The sequence below is a fragment of the Numida meleagris genome, chromosome 2 (assembly GCF_002078875.1).
Source record: "Numida meleagris isolate 19003 breed g44 Domestic line chromosome 2, NumMel1.0, whole genome shotgun sequence".
Classification (NCBI taxonomy): domain Eukaryota; kingdom Metazoa; phylum Chordata; class Aves; order Galliformes; family Numididae; genus Numida; species Numida meleagris.
Window position 1 is genome coordinate 105,845,112 of NC_034410.1, and position 19,956 is coordinate 105,865,067.

The 19,956-nt window shown below is 40.4% G+C and overlaps 1 protein-coding gene across 11 annotated transcripts in view; it reads left to right on the forward strand.

The window, feature by feature from the left end:
* Window positions 1-19,956, forward strand: part of DTNA (dystrobrevin alpha) — a 177,104-nt gene that overhangs the window by 47,400 nt on the left and 109,748 nt on the right. The window contains exon 1 of one of the 11 annotated variants that reach the window (XM_021386437.1): window positions 119-264. The exons of the other annotated variants lie outside the window; for them this stretch is intronic. The gene's annotated coding sequence lies outside the window, so the exon portion shown is untranslated. Of the gene's footprint in view, window positions 1-118; window positions 265-19,956 lie in introns of those variants that run through there. 11 annotated transcript variants of the gene reach the window in all.

Sequence of the window (19,956 nt, forward strand, 5' to 3'; positions counted from 1 at the left end):
AAAAAGAAAAAAAACTTTTTATCAGTCTTTTGTGTTGCAGCAGCTGGATTCATCGCTGCTATGGCAACACACCACATGATGAGGTGTATTAGGTTGCTCTGTGCTGGGTGTGAGGGGAAATGAGCTCAGCTCCTTACTGAAGGTAGAAACTGCTCTAGAGCTCCTGTTGCAGAGCTGGGTAAGGTCAAGTGCCCTGGTTCCCAGCACATGTTGTGCTCAGAGAAAGCAGTAAGGGCGTGCGGCTGCATGAAACTGCAGAAGCAGGTAAGCGTTGATTAAGCTGAAGCCTTGCCTTCCTCTCTGGCAGAACTTCCAAGAGCGTTTTCTCTTCATTTTTTTCCAAGTTCTGTAAAGTCACTGTGCTCATGGGGCAATGTGAGTACCTCATCAGGTGTTTAACAGTTTGAGGGGCTCCCTTACCGCTAAGAACAAAATCTTGTTGTTTAGGAGGTGGTTGCCTGAAAAGGCATGAAAAGTGTATGAAGGTTTCTGCTAGTCTGTCAGCTTTGCCTCGAGGTGTGGAACTAGTTTTGTTTTTATCAGTATTGCACAATGATTGGGAACATCTGTTGTCAGTAAGAAACCAGTGTTTTACCTACTTAGGCTCTTTTATTAATAATACTTTTTAAGAATCTGCTGTCTTTAGTATTGTTAACATGTCTCCCTTTCTCTTTCCTGATTAGTGGCATCAGTGTCTCTGATAAAGGAGGAAATGAGTTTCTATATCATTTCTTCCTTCAGATTTTACGCAGCCTCCTTAAGTTTGGCAGCACAAAACCAAACTTCAATACCCCTATAGAGACGTGAATGTGGAACCAGTGCCACAGGATATTCTGTTTCTTACCCCATATACCATTTATCTACATACAGATAAACTGAAATAATTACCATCAGCATTGGGTTTTATCTGTGTATTCAGACCTATATCAAACTCAAAGGAGATTTATCCTCCTATTTTCTCTATGCACTTTTTTCTTTTTTTTTTCTTTTTTTTTCTTTTTTTTTTTTGCTTTTACACATAACTAGGTTGAATGGGACAGGCTGTTTAAAAACCCTTGTTCTCACTGTAGGTAAACTGGAAGCATTCCAGGGGGGCTGGTGAAGGTCAGCCTGTCCCTCTGCTGGTGGCGAGCAGCGGCAGCTCGAGTTATGGTGTAACTAAACCAAGTCTGAGAGGCAGGTAACTTTGCCACAAGCAAAGACGGTGTGTACTTTATGCCATGCTGTAGGGAGTAAGTGCTCAGAGCTCAGGTTTTTACTCAGCTGTAATTAGGTGATTTTATCAAAGGTGAAGAAAAGCAGCCAGCTCTGTCAGTCAGCTTAGAAGATAGAATTTGTGAAATAAAGAGGTGCAAAGCTAAGCAGTCCATTTATAAGCCCAGAATGCAACAGATTTACAAGGAGTTGAATGAGGATTCTTAAAAATGAGGATTTTATAACAGTGGACTTCTTTGAAGGGGAAGATTACCCAAATGAGGAAAAAGTCAAGCAAAGTAGGAGTGTGATTTAGCTCTGATTCCACCAGTTCAAGCAGAGCAAGAAAAAATCAGATCAAATTATCCAAGCAATCAAAGTAGTTTAATCTCTCTAGATTCCAGGACCTTGTTCAATTTGGTGAATGAGGAATCTAATTGAAACACCCAGGAGCTGATTATCGCTAATGCAGCACATCCATTGTGACCCAGAGCGTAAAGCATCAGGGGAGCAAGTGATTCATAGTCTAGTATCACTAATGCTCCTCTGACTGTCACAGAGATACAGTAGATGTGGGGATTCAAAAATTAAGGAATTTAGATGAAAGGAGATAAACCATCGTCTTATAAGTATTCCCCTCTCCATGAATTTCATCTTTGAAGTCAGAGCTGTGCTAGCTTATAATGAGAGAGGGAGGAAAGGAAGTGAGAATCTTAGTTAGGGCCTTCATTATTAAACCTCAGCAACAAACACAATAGAAGAGTTTATGTTTAGCTAATCATCTTTGCTGAAAGGTAAGAGATCATGGAAATATGGGTATGGAAAATCCTCAGTGAATCCCGGTGAACAAAAGAAGTCAGAAGCGCTGTCAGAAAAAACTTCCCATGCCTAATCAGGTGTTCTGTTGCGTGGTTTTTCTAGGACCACACTAGGCTGTGCAGATGATCTTAAAGATAACCATCTTGGTTTAGAGTAGTGGTCATGTTTTGATGAAGACTATTTTCAAATAACCACTTTTTGTCCATTTTTAAGTACAAACAAACTTTCCCCCCTTAGACTTTTGTTCCAATTGCTTTCTACTGTCTCATTAATCCCTCTGAATCTGGTATAAAAGTTTTTGCACAAAGGGTGGTGTCTTTTATGCCTGTAGACTGCACAAGATTTTATAGCCAGGGCTAACTGAAACTTTTGAGGAGTAAAACAAGAATTCTTTATAACGTACAGGCGCCTCTTGTACACAGGCCAGTTGAGAAAGACTCAGAAGACTGCTAAAATATACCACTGTGCCATCAGAATAATTTCATAGAATCTTAGAATGGTTTGGGTCGAAGTTTAAGATCATCTAGTTCCAACCCCCCTGCTATTGGCAAGGAAACCTCCCTCTAGACCAGGTTGCTCAAAGCCTCATCCAACCTGGCCTTGAATGCTTCCAGGGAGGGGACATCCACAGCCTGTCTCAGCAACGTGTTCCAGCATCTCACCACCTCCCAGTTAAGAATTCTTCCTAATATCTAGTCTAAATCTACCCTCTTCCAATTTAAAACCATTTCCCCTCGTCCTGTCATGCATGCTCTAATAAAAAGTCCCTCCTCAGCTTTCCTGTAGGCCTCCTTCAGGTACTGGAAGGCTTCTATCAGGTGCCTCTGGAGCCTTCTCTTTTCCAGGCTGAAGAGCCCCAGCCCTCTCAGCCTGTCCTAATAGTGGAGACTCTCCTGCCCTCTGATCATCTTCATGGCCCTTCTCTGCACCCACTCCAACAGTTCAAAGTCTTTCTTGTGTTGGGGGCCCTGGAACTGAACACAGTACTCGAGGTGGGGTCTCATGAGAGCAGAGGGACTGAATCATCTCTGTCCACCTGCTGGTTGTGCTTCTCTTGATGCGATCTAGGATACTTCTGGGCTGCGATTGCACATTGCTGGCTCATGTTGAGTCTTTCATCAACCAACATTTAATTCATTACAAGATTTTGCTATTCAGATTTTACCCAGCTTTAAAGCTCATAACTCACTAATAATATCAACAAAGTTATTAGAGAGATCTCATCTGCCCACTTCTGTAAATTAAAATCACGTTTTACTAGTATAATCAACTTTTGCTAGTTTTGGATTTGTGGAAAAGCCAAAAATGACTCAATTGAGAAGAAAAACATTGATCCATTGGACTAACATAACTGCCTCAGTGTCTGAGAAGAGAGAAATCTGGAGTCTTGATTACTCAGAATCAAAACAGACACAAAAATCTAAGGCTACTTAATATGATGTGTGTATGTGTTGTATGCAAATAATAATGTAGGCAAAATTCCAGTGAGGAACAACTTGCAGTGACTAATTGATGCTAGAATATGTGTACCAGGAGGAGCAGGCCAGTTCTTCATTCAACTGTCAGATGGCTGAGATATTTTTCCAGGGATAAATATGTACGAGGATGATTACAGCAACAGATGCTAACTTTAAGAGCTCGAGCTCCACATCCAAATGTTCATCTTGCTCAAATCAAAATGGGCAAAAACATTTCCATAGGGAGAGTAAACATCTCCTGGGCCATGTCTCAGATCACAAGTGGGTGGATTGTAGCAGTCCAGGCTGTCTTCATTGCACACAGGACCTGTGCTCTCGGGGCCAGTTATTTCCAGAAGGTCCAGCTAGCTAAAAGCATTAAGCAATGGAAAATTAAAGAAATCTACTCTCTGGAAAAACATCCACTATGAAGTCATCGCAGAAGGTGATTCAGTACTTCATTGAGCACAAGAACTTGCGGTGTATTTAATTTGGATGTCTGTAGGGCTAGTTCCAATGCCCATTTCAAGGGTGCACTAGAACAGACCAAAACAAACACCTGCACCAACTTGCAGCAAATGAAGCTCCAGTTCCCTGGCTTCCATGCCACTGAATGTATAAGGGACACTTGTACATGAATATCTCAAGGAGAGGTGTAGAGCCATCACCTAGCTGTGTTTGCCTGTGGTCAAGCTTTCTATAATTCTTTCTCTGAGGTACTTACTTCAGTACTAATGTCCCAGTGCTCACAGGTCATGAGTCAGTGCTACAGGACAGTCATGGGATTTTGGAGCTTCTTTCTGGCTTGTTGCAGAAAGGAAGATGAAACCATGAACCTTGGAGAAATGGAAAGAGGGCGTAGTTTCTTCTTACAGATCTGTCCTGCAATAAACTTGCACTGAGAACATCTTTACCTCTGAATGTCAAACAGCTCCCAGATCTTCTGTCAAGGAAAAGCTCCTCTTCGTGATTTTACTTCCTCCTCTATCAGCTTCAGACTATGCTAAATTAGTAATTAATCTACAAGACTCCTCTCTCCTTGCCTGTCTCGTGTAATGTAACTCTCATATGCATCCTTTTTTGTGTGCGTGTACACGCAGCCACACATAAAATAAATCATGTAGCCTTGCTGTATGTTATTAAACACAAATTAATGAGTTTGGGATGGATTACTTTTGTTTTCCTGGTTTCAAAAAAAAAAAAAGACTGAAGAAAATGTTGAGTGCCACAAGCTATTTTATTAAAAATAAGTGGCATAATCACAGAATGGCTTAGCTTGGAAGGGATCTTAAAGATTTTCTAGTCGCACTACCGTTGCCTCAGGTAGAGCTGCTACCCACCAGATCAGGCTGCCCAGGGCCCCATCCTTGTTGAGTACCTCAGCCTTCTTCATGTCTCTTGAAGCCAGTTCTCCCTTCTCATTTGTCAGACGGGGTACAAACTCCTTGGCCTTTCTATTCTGACCACCCTGCTTGTTATTTTTCATGTCCCTTGCCAAGTTCAGTTACATCTGCACCTTGGCTTTCCTGATCCCATCTCTGCATGTCTGGACAGCATCCCTGTATTCTTCCATGGCCATACGTCCTTGCCATCCACTTCTAATATCACATTGGGTTGAGCAGAGTGAAACTGGCACAAACTGCAGGTCTCCCCTTCCTTTCACTACACAAGCCTACTAATTTTGCCAAATTGTGTGCTGATCCAGGATAGTGAAGTGATTCTGTCTGTCTCTGAGGGTGACCATTCCAGTCTTGGTGTGGGTTGCAACCTAATACTGGATTGGAAGTAACTGGATTTGCAAGGCTGAGATGCACAGTGCCGCCTACCTACTAACGATAATTAAGTATATATTTCTTACACATTTATGTAATGAGGTGAAGGCTAAATGCCTGTTAACTCTCTCTCTCTGTATGGATATTTTTGTGTGGAATGCTGCTTAGAATTTAAAGCAGCAGATTAGACTTTCAAGAACTCTTTGACAACAACAGTAAACTCTGGGTGCTCTGAGGGGTGCTAATACTGGAAAAGTAGGAACATCTTGATTGTTAATTCTGCTGAAGGTAGTAGAGCAAAGCTGAAAAAGAAGAGTGGATTTTTTTTTTCCGTTTCATAACCCCTAGGCTTCATAAATGCATCACGCTTCCTTACTGTCAATTTGCTCGGGAAATCACTGCTAACACCTTACCTAAGAATTTATTATCATTCCAGTCAGGCTGTCTTTCACGTATATTGAAGATTTCCTGGATTTTTACTAGCTTTAAATCATACTGAAAGCAAGCAGATGAACATTAAATAAAAGGTTAACTGAAGATGAAATATTGTGCTGGCACGATACAAATTGTGTTGAACAATGAGTGGTCCCGCAAATATCCTTCCGGTCTTCTGCCTGACAGAAGACAACCAACTATATAATTCTCTTCTTCTCTGAGGGCTTTTTTGACACTGACCAGCAAGATCCTCATGAGGAAGAGTTATTAGAGAAATATACTGGCTTTTTTTTTTTTTCCTAATTGGAGAGGTGGTTGGTCACTGCAGGTAGAAGGATAGGAAAACCAATTCATTCCTGCTTTCCTGAAAGAAATTGGTTTTCATGTTGGCTTTTCTAGGTACCTGATTTAGCAGCACTGTGGTAATTTTTAGCAAGGAACCAGTTAGACCTCATTGGCTTTATAGCATTTAAAGCTCTCTTCAGTTTTTACGAGATATTTTGCCCATTAGAGCATCTGCCTTAATTATGGATATGAAGGGATAGTATCATGCCGAAACCAAGAGTATGTTGTAGTTGGAAAAGGGTGGTTTTAACAGCAACATGTATTTATGAGTTTATTTATCTTGCTAGCTGCACTGCAAGAGAGGAAACAGGAGGTAGATGGAGAAAAAGGTCTTAATGCATCCTGTTTTGCTCAAAGTGTGATCGTGGATGACTTTAATAATCTTTTATAAGACTTTCTTTGTGCACACATAGCTCCTGCATTAGCAGTCACTTAGTAGAGAGAGTAAGTGCCTAAATGCCTTTCTGGTGTGCTGTTTCAAACTGATGTCTTCTACAAGTAAGCTGACCTCAAATACCTGTTATTCAGGTTTATATTCCATGAGTCTAGTGTGTGCACTTTTTTGCTTCCATCATGATATTCCTTGCAGGAAACTTATGTTTTCTAATAGCCAGATGCTCTTCACGTCTGTCCTTCAACATTTACACAAGGAATCCCTCCTCCTAGCTCTTTTCACCAATAATCCATGTTCTTCTTCAGTTCTTTTACTATGTCTTTCTTCTTGTCTTCATTGATGGCAAGCTTTTCTTGTGCTCATAAGGCTCGTAAGTTACATGTGTTATTCCTTGTGAATGCTGATTGATTTCAGCATTCTCACTGCAATTATTTTTATGCTTTGTGTACAGTCAGTTGCAGATGTATTCAGAGATATTAACTGGACTTGACCCACACTCCTTCACATCTTCGCTTTGTGTCTGATAAAACTTCCTATTTGGTGTCCTATGTATCTTAGTGAAATTAGGCATTACCAGAGCCCAGCAGATACTTGTTGTCACTTATGGGAAAAGTACTGAAACAGAGAAGCTGTGCCCCTGGTAGACCTTTTCCATGATGAAGCCCACGTCACTCCTGAAGAGGAGCTGAACTGATTTGAGGAGAGTATATGAACAAAGCATGCTCCATGACCACCTGCCTCTCACATGGCTGCCTGTGTGCACCAGGTTGCCTAAGGGTCATGGCTTCTACAAGCATGCACACACCAGGGTGCCAAGTGAGCTTTGAGGCATCAGCATCACCAGACCTTCTGTCCTGATCTGGAAGGTGACCTTTGAAGGTGCCAGAGGCTGTGCGCCAGGTCCGGGCTTGCTCAGAGCCTTGTCTAGAGGGCAGCCTCAGGGAGGCTTCCAAAGGGTACTCAAGGCATACCCTAAAAACACCTAAGCTATAAAGTCGCTTATTTCTGAAGTATCCGTGTGTGCTGGAGGCTTGGGAGCTCCTTCCTAGCTAGGGAATGTTATGAGGTAAGGTGAAAGAGGAAACAAGGCTATTTTCTGCACTTTAACAGCGAACAATGATCTTTGGAAAGGACAATCTATGGATGAATGAGCAGAGGTGATAGTGTCACTGGGACATGGACTGCCTGCTTGTTAAAGAAGAAACCTGAGACAGCTACAGCAGGTGTAAGGAGATGAAACCAGCTCCTGCCATGCTTGCTTTTTCTTGTTGCTGCACCTCACTGCTGAGCTTCCTTTTCAGAGTGATTTTATTACAGTGATATATTAAATGCAGGAAAATATAATCCTGAGCTATGATTAGAAGCTGAAAGAGAAGGATGCTTTAAGCTAGCCATTAGCAGGGGGTTCTTCTCCCATTTGGCAATGTAAGAGTCTGTAAATGACATAAATAATCTAAAAGGCTAAAAGCAGAATGAAATAATTATTCATTTTGGGTCAGGTTTTGATTTTTAAGAGCCTGAGCGTGATTATTCTGGCACAGAGGACCTTGGTTTTAAAGCAGAGGTTCTAAAGCATGATTTTAAAGCAGAGCTGGCTGCAACAGGAATCCTTGTGCCTTCAAACCCACCGGGCCGAGCAGTGAGGCCTGGTCCCGTGAGCCAGAGTGCTGCCATCCCACCTGCCCTGGGACCTGTGCAGGCTTGGGGGCCTGTGACGGCCTCCTGATAGCAGTCAGGAAAACACTTGGCAATTGGGCTTTTCACCTCCATTTACTCCTAAGAGTTTTGTAACTCTTGATGTTGTAGGAGCTTTTTTATTTCATTTTTTATTTTAGTAAGAAAATGTATCAGAAAGATGCAGGAGTAGATCCTGCAGTTCAGAAGTATTTTGAATTGACAAATATCACTGGTTCTTAAATTTTGAATGAAGTCCAAATAAATAATTCCAGAAAGACAATTCAGAATTTATCCGGGCCATCCTGTTCCTATGACGGTCTCTAGAACCTAGAAAATAAGGATGAGCTCAGTGAGAGATCCACTGGTACAATTAGCATTAGCTCAGAAAACGTTCCTCAGTTTAGGGTGTGACTTGGTGATGTAGAGAACAGCTACAGATCTGAAAATAGTGAGACAAGGGGCAGAAAATGCTTTCACTTGCTTTTGGTAGGCTCACATCTGTGTGTTTGAGTTCTGACCAAAACCCAGGCTAATACGAAGTTGTAAGTAGAGTCAGGACAATGTTGCAGTGAGCTCAGCAGTTCATTTTAAAAAGTTTTCTATCCGTATATTTATTTGAAATACTCCATCTTTGTTTATAATACTCACAAACCAAGGTTTTATGTATAAGTTGTCATTTCTAAGAGAAATAAAATAGTGCCGTGTATTTTAAAGTGAGTGCTGTCACATGAGAGGGTGTTTTCATAGTGATATTTCTCGTTATAAGTTAACCCAGACCTAAATATTGTGCAGTTGTATCTCTTGGAAAGAGAAAATGAAAATTTGAAGTCCCAGTTTCTGAAACTCTGTTCTTTTGGAGAAGTAGCACCAGGGCTATGAGTGGGAATGTGTAAGTGGGAATACTTGGGATTGTGGTGATCAGTGTTCCCTTCTACTGCAGCTGGTCCCACCTGTGTGCTGGGGATATGACCACGTGTGACTCGGTTGTCTGGAGCACCTCCTATCTGTCTTTGAAGCTGGCCTCAAAGGGCAGGACTGTGTGAACTGTTGCTAACTAGAATCCTGGCCCTTTAAATTCCTTTTGTGTCAGATGAAAAATTGGTTTGTGAAAATACCTGCAGGACAGGAAGAACATTTTAAGTGATTATGCCTGCATTTTAAAATAACTTTTCCCCCCCCCGCAATGTGATTTGTTGCATAAAAATACCTAATATTTTAAGCCTGCCTCCCTTCTGGGAGTATCCCATTCAATCTTTATGCCTTTGCATCCTCTCTCTCATATATTCGCATTTGAGTAGAAACACTTTACTATCACGATTCTGGACAGCTAAGGGATAAATTACTTTCATTGGAATCAATGACTGAAATTGTTCCATCAAGGTCATTTGGTTAATTTCTTCCTAAAACAGCTGATAATTTTAAATCCAAAATTATCTAAAGTGGATAAAGGTGTGGGAAAATGATCTGGTATGATGCGCATCTACCATCAGTGAGTGTTTCACATCTGCTACTTGAGATTGAACAAGATTTTGTCATTTATAACAAATGCCACCTTTTTCATGGAGAATCTTAAAATAATTAGACTGCCAATACGCACATTGCCATAATTCATTGTTTATCAGTTGTTATTTTTTATGTTGCTGTTCTGTTATCCTGACTGTCTCTTGATTGCGATCTGTTCACATTACAGTTTAACCTTGCAGTATTCTAATTTTAACACCGCACCACTACAGAAAATACAAACATGCTAGACTCTGGTTTCAGATTATGTTTATTTTTGTTGCCCAGCTTGATTCCAGAGGGAGAATGAGAACTCTTCCTTTTGTGAAGGGCAGACACCTAATGGATATCTTTCAATATTTCCAGAAATAGAGGTGTCCTATATCACAAGTTACTTTTGAAAACAAAAGGCTTTATAGCTGAAACTAAACGTGAGTAAAACCCTGACAAAATTGACTTCATTATCATTGAAGTCAGTGCAAGCCTTTCTGTTGGTTTAAATGAAACTGGTGTTAAACTCTTTATTTATATAGAAGATGAAGAGCTCTCACTTTTTTTTCATACATACACATGTGCACTTTCTATTCCTTATTCTGGTATAAATGTACTGTACTGGGAAAGAGACACTTAAAGTTCACAACCTTTATGAAAGATGTCATGCCAACAGCAGAGAAGCATTAAGGAGTGAAGGACAAGTGTGGCTATATGCATCAGTCAGTGCTTTTTGTTCCAAAAAGAGAGGGCATTTCCTGTGACTGTGCTGCAGTGCAAATCTCCATGTAGATTTCAGCAGGCTTAATCCAATAGATTTAAACTACTAAGTTTCAGGAATATTTACTGAGGCTTTCAAATGCAGTGTATTACATTTTCCAGAAAATGTTATGCAGGCTGCATTTGTGAAAGTATATTGTTAGAGCAGCTTAAAACAATGTATTGGATATCCACTTTGCAGCTAGCTAAGCCGTATCAATGTTCAATATAAAAGGCTTTTCACTTTTAAGCATGTTTGTTTGCACACACAGATGTCAGCTCTGCCCTTTCTCTGTGTGGTGGTAATCCGAAGAGCGGAGAGCTTTGCCAGGTCTGGCTTGTTCCAGGTGTTTAACCTGAGAAGGATTGCCTGAGGGCCTGGAAGCAATGAAACAAGAAATGATGCATTTTACAATGGACTTCCTTAAGAAGCAAGGGTTTTACTAGGATGCCATTTTGTCAAAATAAAATTTTCAGTGTTTGTTCCAGCTAAGATAAATTTGCTACCATATTTTGCTCAAGTGCTCCTGGTAACTGGCCAGGTGGCCTCAGGCACAAGTCTCCCCAGGAGTCTGTTGCTTATTGTTCTAGGCAAAATTTTGACCCGGCACCCAAAAAAAAACCACTAAAACCTTTATTTTAAAGAGCTGACATTTACTTTCCCACACAGTTACCTGACTGGAACACAAGAGAACTGTTTACTGAGAAAAAATGAAATAAAAGACATTTTTCTTTTTTAAAGCCACCCTCTGAAAAGGATGAGAAATATAAGTTAAATTTCCTCTTTTTCCAAGTCTGTATTTTTATCCCATAAGTACCAGCATAAACAGATACATGTATTTTGAAGTTCACATTTGTTGCGGATATATCCCTGACTTCCAGAACAAGCAGAAAAACCTTTGTAACAGGACAGAGACATTCCAAATGCTGCATCCTCCCTAGAAGATCAGGAAATCTGTATAGAAATCTTTTTCATGGGTAAAGAAGAGTAGCTGTTGCCCACAGGAAGCCTAAGAGTCTTAATTTTAAAGCTTTTTTTATCCTTTATATGTTCAGTTGTTGCTAATTTTGCAGTCAGTTTTTGCAATACTGGGTGAACAAATACAAAACAAACTGACTTTTATCGTGATATAATCAGATGTGCGCAGATGTAGTCTCTGCTTGGTGTGCTTAAGGAGAATGGGAACAAAGGAAAAGAGAGTTGCTCTCTTTTTTGTTGAAAAAATTGTTTCTACAGAAGAAATACAGAGTTTGTGGGATAGCTTTATTGGTTTGATGGAAGATGAGTGGCAGGAGGCTTGCTCCTTACCTAGGAGGAGTATTTGTGACTGTTAGAAAGGGAAAATACACACTCTCTTTTGGACACTTGAGAGTACTGTATTTGTTCTTTTCTAATCCTTTGCTATACCAAAAACTAAACAGGCAAGACAAAGATTATGTGTATTTTTGATCCTAGCAAACGTATTATTCAAGTTTGATTAGCTGATTTTTTTCAACATGTTTGCATATTAAAGGTGAAAGGAAAGCAAATGAACATAGGAAGCACTGGGTTTTGTGTATTTTTCCTTTTTAGAGTAGCTTACATAAAACTGTTCAGGATCTGAGCTTTTGACACTGTTGAAGAGTTTGGTTGATGTCATTGAACTGTAGCTGGCAGTTGTACCAACTTCCAGGCATGTGAAAAGGTTGATTCTCCCACTTTTTTTAAGTGCATTAGCTCATTGTTTTAATGGTTTTGTAAATTAATAATCATCTTGCAACATTTTCACACATTTCTAGTCTCCCTCCAAGACAGTAACACCTTTTCTGTCAGTTCAATTTCAGATCATTCAAAAGAAAGATAATGTAGCTGCTTGTGTCTCGGCCTTGCATTTTCCTTACCTAGCTAACACAGTTTTCAAAAATATGTACTCTTTTTCTTTGTTATATGAGAAGTTAGATGGAAAAATAGTTCGAAGGGATCCCGTTACATTTTTTTCCCTCATTATTTTGACCTTATTACTGCCATAGGTTATTTATAGCTCCATGACTGCTATGTTTAAAACCTTTGCGGGTGGACTGACTCTATCAGAAGCTGCATATTTGAAAGGCTTTCAGGATCACTGCTGCTTTGGAGTAGGATCTGTTCCACGCTGGTCTCCTGTGGGCCCTCTGCTGTAAGATGACCTCCCATAGGTAGCCTGCTGCTGATATAGTGAGGAATGACTGGCACTTGATATAAATGAATGGTCCTAGTGTTGGGGATTGCCAGTGGAAATCTTTTCAGTATTTCTCAGTTGAAGAAAAATGAGGTGTATACAAGGAACACCATCAAAAGGCCTTTTTTTTGCCAGATGTTTCAATACCTTACAGCACGTAAGTTTGTTCAAAGCAAAGATATCTGTCTTCTCTGGCTGCTATATGAATAAGATTGAGTGGCAAAATTGTAAATAAATAAAAAAAAAAAAGTTGTAAATAACTGGAGAAAAGGCCTGTCTGCCTTTTTTAAAGTTCCCTTTCTGACTCGTTACTGTTGTGAAACCACACTTCCACAGACTTGCTTAGAACCAGGCCTGCAGCTAAATATTTACCCAGTAGATTTTGTTAAATCTATTTCATTGCCTCTGGAAATGAATTCACACCTCTAATTCCTAAGTACCCTTCGCCTCTGGGCATCTGTAGTGAAAAGCAGGTATTAGAAGAGCTGAAATAGAGTTGAAATAACTGATAACCTGAATCAATAAGTAACGGATTGAGAAAATGGAATAATTTTTTGTCTCTCTAGAGTTTGGAGATGGAAATTTTTGAGCTGAAAAGCTGAGCTGGACTTGGATATTTTAGGTCCTTTAAATGGTGCTGGAAGATATTTTGAGCTGTGTGTTGTCAGGCTGCCTGTGCCTTCCAAGTCACCTCCAGCCCTTCCCGAGTTGGATCTCTGGAGAGAAAACAATGCTGTGGGGAGATACCACCACCCTGCAGTGGGAGACCGGAGGAGGACACTGTCTTCTTGGAATTGCCTTTGTCAAGGGACAATAAAAAGCCCTGGTCAGCTCATACAGAGCCTCTGGAAGTCCCTGAAGTCCTGCAATAAATTGTATTCATTCTCCTTGGCAAAAGTGTGACCCCACAACTGAGACACAGGTCAAGAAGTTGGCCACTTGCCTCATGTAGCAGATAGGCCCACCTGTTTTTCTTCACCACTCATTATATTACACTGTGTTCATTCATCACGCCTACTAGTCCTCTCCCTTTTCTACCTTTTCTACATCGTCGTGGCTCTCCTCTGCCAAAATGCCTTTGCTTGTTTTACTGACTTTGCCACAGCTTTGTCTTGCCCTGGCCTGGAGTCCTAATACACAGGACTCACCTTGTTTCCTGATCTGGAGCCCCATCTCTATCTGTGTCTACCCCTAGACCTGTGACCCCTAGAACCCCAACTCTGATCTGGAGTGGTTGACTTGGCTACCAGTCTCCAGTGTGGTCCCTAGTTCCTCCAAGCTAAATATGTCATGATTATGCTTTGTAATGGCAGAGCAAGGCTCACTGGTGTTTCTCCACCCACCACACAGGCTTGTCTTTCCTCTTTGCATGATTTAAAGGCTCTCACTGGAGACCAAGGTGGAAGGATGGGGATCCCTGTCCTGCAGAGCATTGGGACAGTGTACCCCTGCCCTCATAGAGGTTTGCAATCTGTGAAGTGGAAGAATTTGCCCCAGAAAGTTCTATTATACTCAGTTTCTGCGTGTAGCTCAAGCACCTTATGAAAAGTATCAGTTAATTGAGCCCAGTCCTAAAAATGACCTGTCAGAACTTCTTTTAGTAGAAGGTGAAGAACATGTAAAGAGTCGCTTGTACCAAGGAGCTTCACCTGCACCTTTTGCTGAAGGAAAGAGCAGCTTCTTCACAGAACTAGTACTACTCCTAGTCATCTTGTGAGATTTTAATGCACTTTGCTCATGTATAGTGTATATTGTCTTCTTTTTCATAGGTAGAAGGAAAGCTTGGTGATTCTTCAGTCCTTTTCATGTTTCAGCCTTTGAGCTTTCAGCACAAATGAAAGATGAGCCCGGAATCCAAAATCCAGCTGTGCAGTTCTTTGCATTCCTTTACTCTCTATTTACACTGCAGTCTGAGGCAAGAACAAAGTGCTTGACTGTCACTGAGCAGTCTGTTGTAGGACATCACAAGTTTGTGGTACCACACAGGGGAAGTCTGAGAGGCAGGAAGCAGTAAAGTGGATGCTTTGGGAGAGGTGCAGCAAAAGAAAGGTAATAGTGAAGGCAGAAATAGCAATAAGGGAATGGGATGTGGCTAATGAGCTAGTCTCTTTTACAGACTGACTGTTTAAGAAACTAAATGATGAAATATGTAAGATGAAAAAATGAGTATACACATGGGGAATGGAAGATGGTTCTCTGCTATTTTATACTGGCTGAGGATCTTTCCTTGAAATGCTTCTAGAGTCTCCATTTCACCTCACTGAAAATACAGTTGAGTCTACAATATATATGATGAAGATTTATTGGGATAATTTTAAAAGCCAGACTGTAGGGCATTCTCCACATTTCTTGAGAGACTGTCCGAGCCTAATACGTTTTTCACTTCAGAACTCCCCTGTTGAGATACGGCATTTTCTGTGTTTAAATATCACTCTTTTTATTCCCAATTAAACCCTATGTATAATACCTAATAATTCATCTCTCTCAACATCAACAGTATACAACTATTCTATTTGCAGTTCATCAGCATTCAGCGAAACTGTGTAGGTTTGATGTTACTTCCCAGAAATCAGACTGTCCTGTCTCCATCCTCTGATTACTTCCCCATGTCTCCTCCTCTCTCCTTCCACTGTCAATAGCTTTCAGACAACATGGTGCCTAGACCAGAGTGTAGTAGTTGAATGAGGTTGAACCAGAGCCAAACAAGGGAGAAAGTCTCTTGTTTCCTGCTCTGATTTGATGCATTTGATAACACAGACCACTGCTGCTTTATTTGCTGGAATGCTCAGAAGAATATTAGACGTGGTCTGAGAATTGAGCAAATGGCACTCAAGGTGCACTTGTTCCTGTTTTCAAGTATCATTAAGCAGCTTAGTTTAAATCCGCTTAAAGTACTTCAAGTTAGATGCCTGCGTACCAGTGTATCTGCTCCGTCTTTCAGCAGGGTTCTCTTTGGACATGGTTTTGTCAAGGCGGTGATGAGAGACTTATGACTAGCATGGAACTCTCCTCAGTCTCGGTTTCTGTTCTCTGAAGTAAGCAGGTTGCCATTTGGTGTGCGTTTGGAGTATTGCACCAAGGAGCTGGCTGCTGGCTCAGCAGAGGTCATGAGCGGTGCTTCAGGGAGTGGAAGGGCTCTGTAGCTACTTGCTGGTCCTAACTGTGCAGACAAGTGTGCTTCTTGGTTGTCACAGTTGATTCGCGTACATTTTATGGTCAGCGTTCAAGCCTAGATAGATTATGTCTCTCCCAGACGGTTCATGCCATACTCGTGCTCATGGGGCCCAATTTGTAGATCCCTAGCGGTGGACAGAATACCCCAGCAGGTCTCACTGAGGTGATACAGTTACAAATGGCCAGTACCTGTTACTGATAGTATTTCTGTAATGTTATACCTACTCAGAACAGAAGTATTTCACATAAAAAAATTAATTTGCAGCATTTAGCTATAGGTAGATCTCTCTCCAAAATACATCATGTCTTGCAAGTTGCTGGAGGCCCTAGCACCCTCTGCACTGCTGCAGGTGGTCTTCGCATTGACCATCCCTTCTCCTTCCTTCATCAGCTGTGAGTCTATCTGATAGTTGATGGCCACCCATTTTTGATCACCAGTCTGCAAAATACCTACATAAGTCTGCTGGATCTTGGAAATCACGCTTTCATAGCTAAAAGCTCAGTGACTGGGATTGGACCACTGGGTGTTATTTGAGCCAGTTCAGCTAGAAATACTGGGATTTTAAATCTTGCTTCTGAATGTGACTGTGACCTAAGGACAGAGATAGGGAAGTCTAATGCGGCTCTTGAGTAACTTGAAGTCTTACTGGTTTAGTCTTGACAAGTATCCCCAAAAACTTACTGATTGATGGTCAGATTATTGCATACCTACCGTCTGTCACAGCCAGCTTAATCAAAACCTTCACAGCTGACAAGAGCATGAGAGAAGGGAGAGGATGATGTATGCCATGTTTCCACGGTCTCTAGGCACAAAGATCAGCCCCAGCTGTGGTGGGACACAGCCACATTTTGCTTGCCTGTTTGGCCACCACTCCAGCTGTGCTCTCCAGTTGGCACTTTGCAGCAGGGTCTGTGCGCCTGCCTGTCTTGCAGCAGCACTTCTGTGCCCTCTTTGGTTTTCTGCAGGGGAAAATCCTGCCCCAGTGAAAATGTTGGCTTCAGACCATTAGTTCTTCCTGGCAGTGAGAGACATACAGCATGTAAAACATTTATTTTCCTTCATAGCTTTAGATGTGCATTTAAATATAAACTTGTTTTTGTAGTAAATGTATAAAAAGTAATAGACCTGAGCAGGAACAGAAGGAAAATTACATCTTCGTAAAGGAAGGAGGTACTGAGTTATTAGACTGAGGAAGTTTAATCTTTTGTGGAGCATGACATAAGCATGTACACACCTAAACTGCTGTGTGACAGTATCTTGACAATTTTGACACCTCTTGTAACCTGTAGTTAGTGTTACAAAAGTAATTTTTCCACAAAGGCCAATGCATTTTGTGCATCCATTGCTATGCTTGCATAGGAGTGTGTTTTTGTCTCGACTGCCCTTACAGTAGTGTTCCTAAGAAGCTGTCTACTTGGTTTACATGAGCGAAAGTCTCTTTAACAGCTGTTGGGGGATTTCAAAACACACAAGGAATCCCCGCAAACGTAGCTGCCAGCCTGACGAGCTGTTCTCCTGCGTTGCTGTTCTCCCCTTTGCTTTCTTCACATTCTCTCCTTCCCATGTGAGAGGTAAAATCAGGACACTGAAATTTCTCCAGATGATTGTCTGCTCACAAGCGTATTTCTACCAGCTGAAAAGTTTACCCTGCATTGGAGGAATGTTTATAACCTAAATACTCCTTCACAATGTAATTAATATTGTTTTGTTTAATATGTTCCTCTTCAAGCATATTTTGTATATACAGCAGTAACTCAAGTTTAGCATGGTCCAAACAGTGTTACTGCATGTATCTAAGAAAGAACAGATCAGTGAATCATACAGAGCAGGATATTTCTGCTTATCCATTTACAGGCATCACCAGCCATTAGCTTTGCATCCCGTATTTCAAACGTTACATTTGTGTTCTGGCTTAATGTCTAAGACTATTTGCTACATAATTACATTGTATTTCATTTTCTTCTGTACACTATTGTAATGATGATATTGCCTAATAAAATAATGTCAGATTTTAATTAGGTTAAAAATAATTTGGTGTACTAGGATTTTTCATTTGAGAAAATAAACTAGCTAGTAGTACATATCAAACTAGCCATTTTTTAGGTTGTGTTTCTTTTAGATTTCCTATCGTCCTTAACCTGTTGAAATAAGAGGGGGTTGGGTTTTGTTGTCTTTCTTTTTTATGTAAGTTATTACAGTCCCTCATCGCCTTATGTCTAATATTTTGTTGTGAGGATGGAGGTTGCCATAATATAAAATAAATTTATTACTTATTAAATGGTTAGTTTTGCGTAAGTTTCTGCTTTGAATAAATAGCTGCACCTTATTAATCACTGAAATGAATTATCCAGCCTGACGAGAGAGGATCTGGTGATATTGCATGAGAGTACTTCAGCAACTGGAGCCCTAAATTTGCTGGAAGGCAAAGACAGAATATATTTGCGTCAAAGGCAGTTTTGTAACAGAAAAGCTTATGCTAGTCTTCTGTGGTGGGATACTTGAGGAATAACCAGTGATGTATAAACTGACATAAAATGTAGGTCTTTTCCACAGTTCACTTTTGTAAGTGCCCTGAATAGCATCTCACCATACACCCAGATAATGGAGAGGATGAAAGAGGGAAAGATTCCTATGGGTTTTATCCTCTTCTCTTCAATTCTTTAATTCCTTGTGCTAAGTGACCTCAGTACTCTGTAAACTCCTACGTGGTGTGTGGAGGTATGTTCCTTGTTAAATACTTCTCTGCATGTGACTAAAGACAGTCACGTACTGAAAGGTATTCTGACTCCTCAAAGTGTCATTTCCAAGTACATCTTCTGTTAGATGTTTATTAAGGACAAAATAGAAAAATCTTTGAGCCCAGTTCAGCAGTCCATTTCTTTTCACCTAATACTCAGTCACCACAATGGAGTTCAAGCATATCTTTAAGTCTAATGTGTGTATGAAGGGTTTGCTAAATAAGGACATATTAAAGACGGCTTTTGTTGAACTGGAGCCTGTCTGAGTTTGCCTTTCCTTTGTGTTCGCTGCTAGGAGACAACAGGAATGTTTGTCTCTGGCTGTGATTTCTGATCGCTTACCTTTTTATAAATTTAGATGTCTTATTGCTTGTTTGGTTTTTTTTTTTCTGCTATTTCTTATCACATGGTACTGCCAGGCTACCTGTTACGTTTCTTCTGGATATAACAATTGTATTGCTGTACTGCTTATGTGAATATTCATGGGTATGCAAGCAGGTACAGAACAAGAATGTAGAGATGCTGATTTCAGTCACTGACTTTGCATAGTTAGTATTTTAGCTGAGTATCTTGAGGACTGAACAGTTGTAGCTAAGGCTGCCAAATGAAATCATTTAAACAATACATATGGCACTTGTATTCCCACCACAAACTTATTGTAAGACCTAGACTTGCATCCTTAAATGTGATCTGGTATTTGAAAACAGAATTAAAAGCAGCAAGTTGGTGTCTGCTTTAAAACAGTCTTGAGCTACCAAAATGATGAAGTTGTACCACTTCTACACCCCAGTCATCAGGACACTCATAGAAAGGATATGTTCATGTAAAAAGGAGAAAATCTCCTCTTTCCTTATTCTCTGACAATAGCTAATTGCTAAAATGCCTTCTTCAGATATTGATCAGATCAGCTCATAGGATAATCTACTTGCATTAAAGATCTGGTTTCTCTCTGCATGAGTCATAAAGATGCAGTAATCAAAGCTTTTTTTTGCTTAAAAGGTATGCTTTTTCCAAATACACTTATAAATTCAATAATTGTCATCCTACTGCCAGTCTCCTCTTCTAGCACCTGCTGTTACTGAACTTAAGACAAGTTAACAGCAACCACTATGAAAGAATATATGTGAAGATTTTCATGAGTGCGCCTCATCAGTCTTTCATTTGTAATTTGTTTTACACTTTTCCCCAAATTAAGTCTTCTTAGGAACTTGGATTTCCATGGGAATGACTTTAAAGAATCTTTTCTCTTAGCTATGTTGTTGAGATAGAATTGAGAATATGTCTTCATAAATCTATTTGTTACAACGTTTTGGAAAAATAAAAAGTAGAAAAAGTCCAGAGGGGCCTATTTCATGCATAAAGATGAAAAAGTTTAAATTCTTGGTTCTCAGTTGAAAAGTGGAAAACTCTTCTTAGCTGATAAGGTTGTTTCATCTTCTCTAAATCAATGGCTATTCAATTAATAGTTTGGATGCTGAAACTATTGATCAGATAAGGTGACA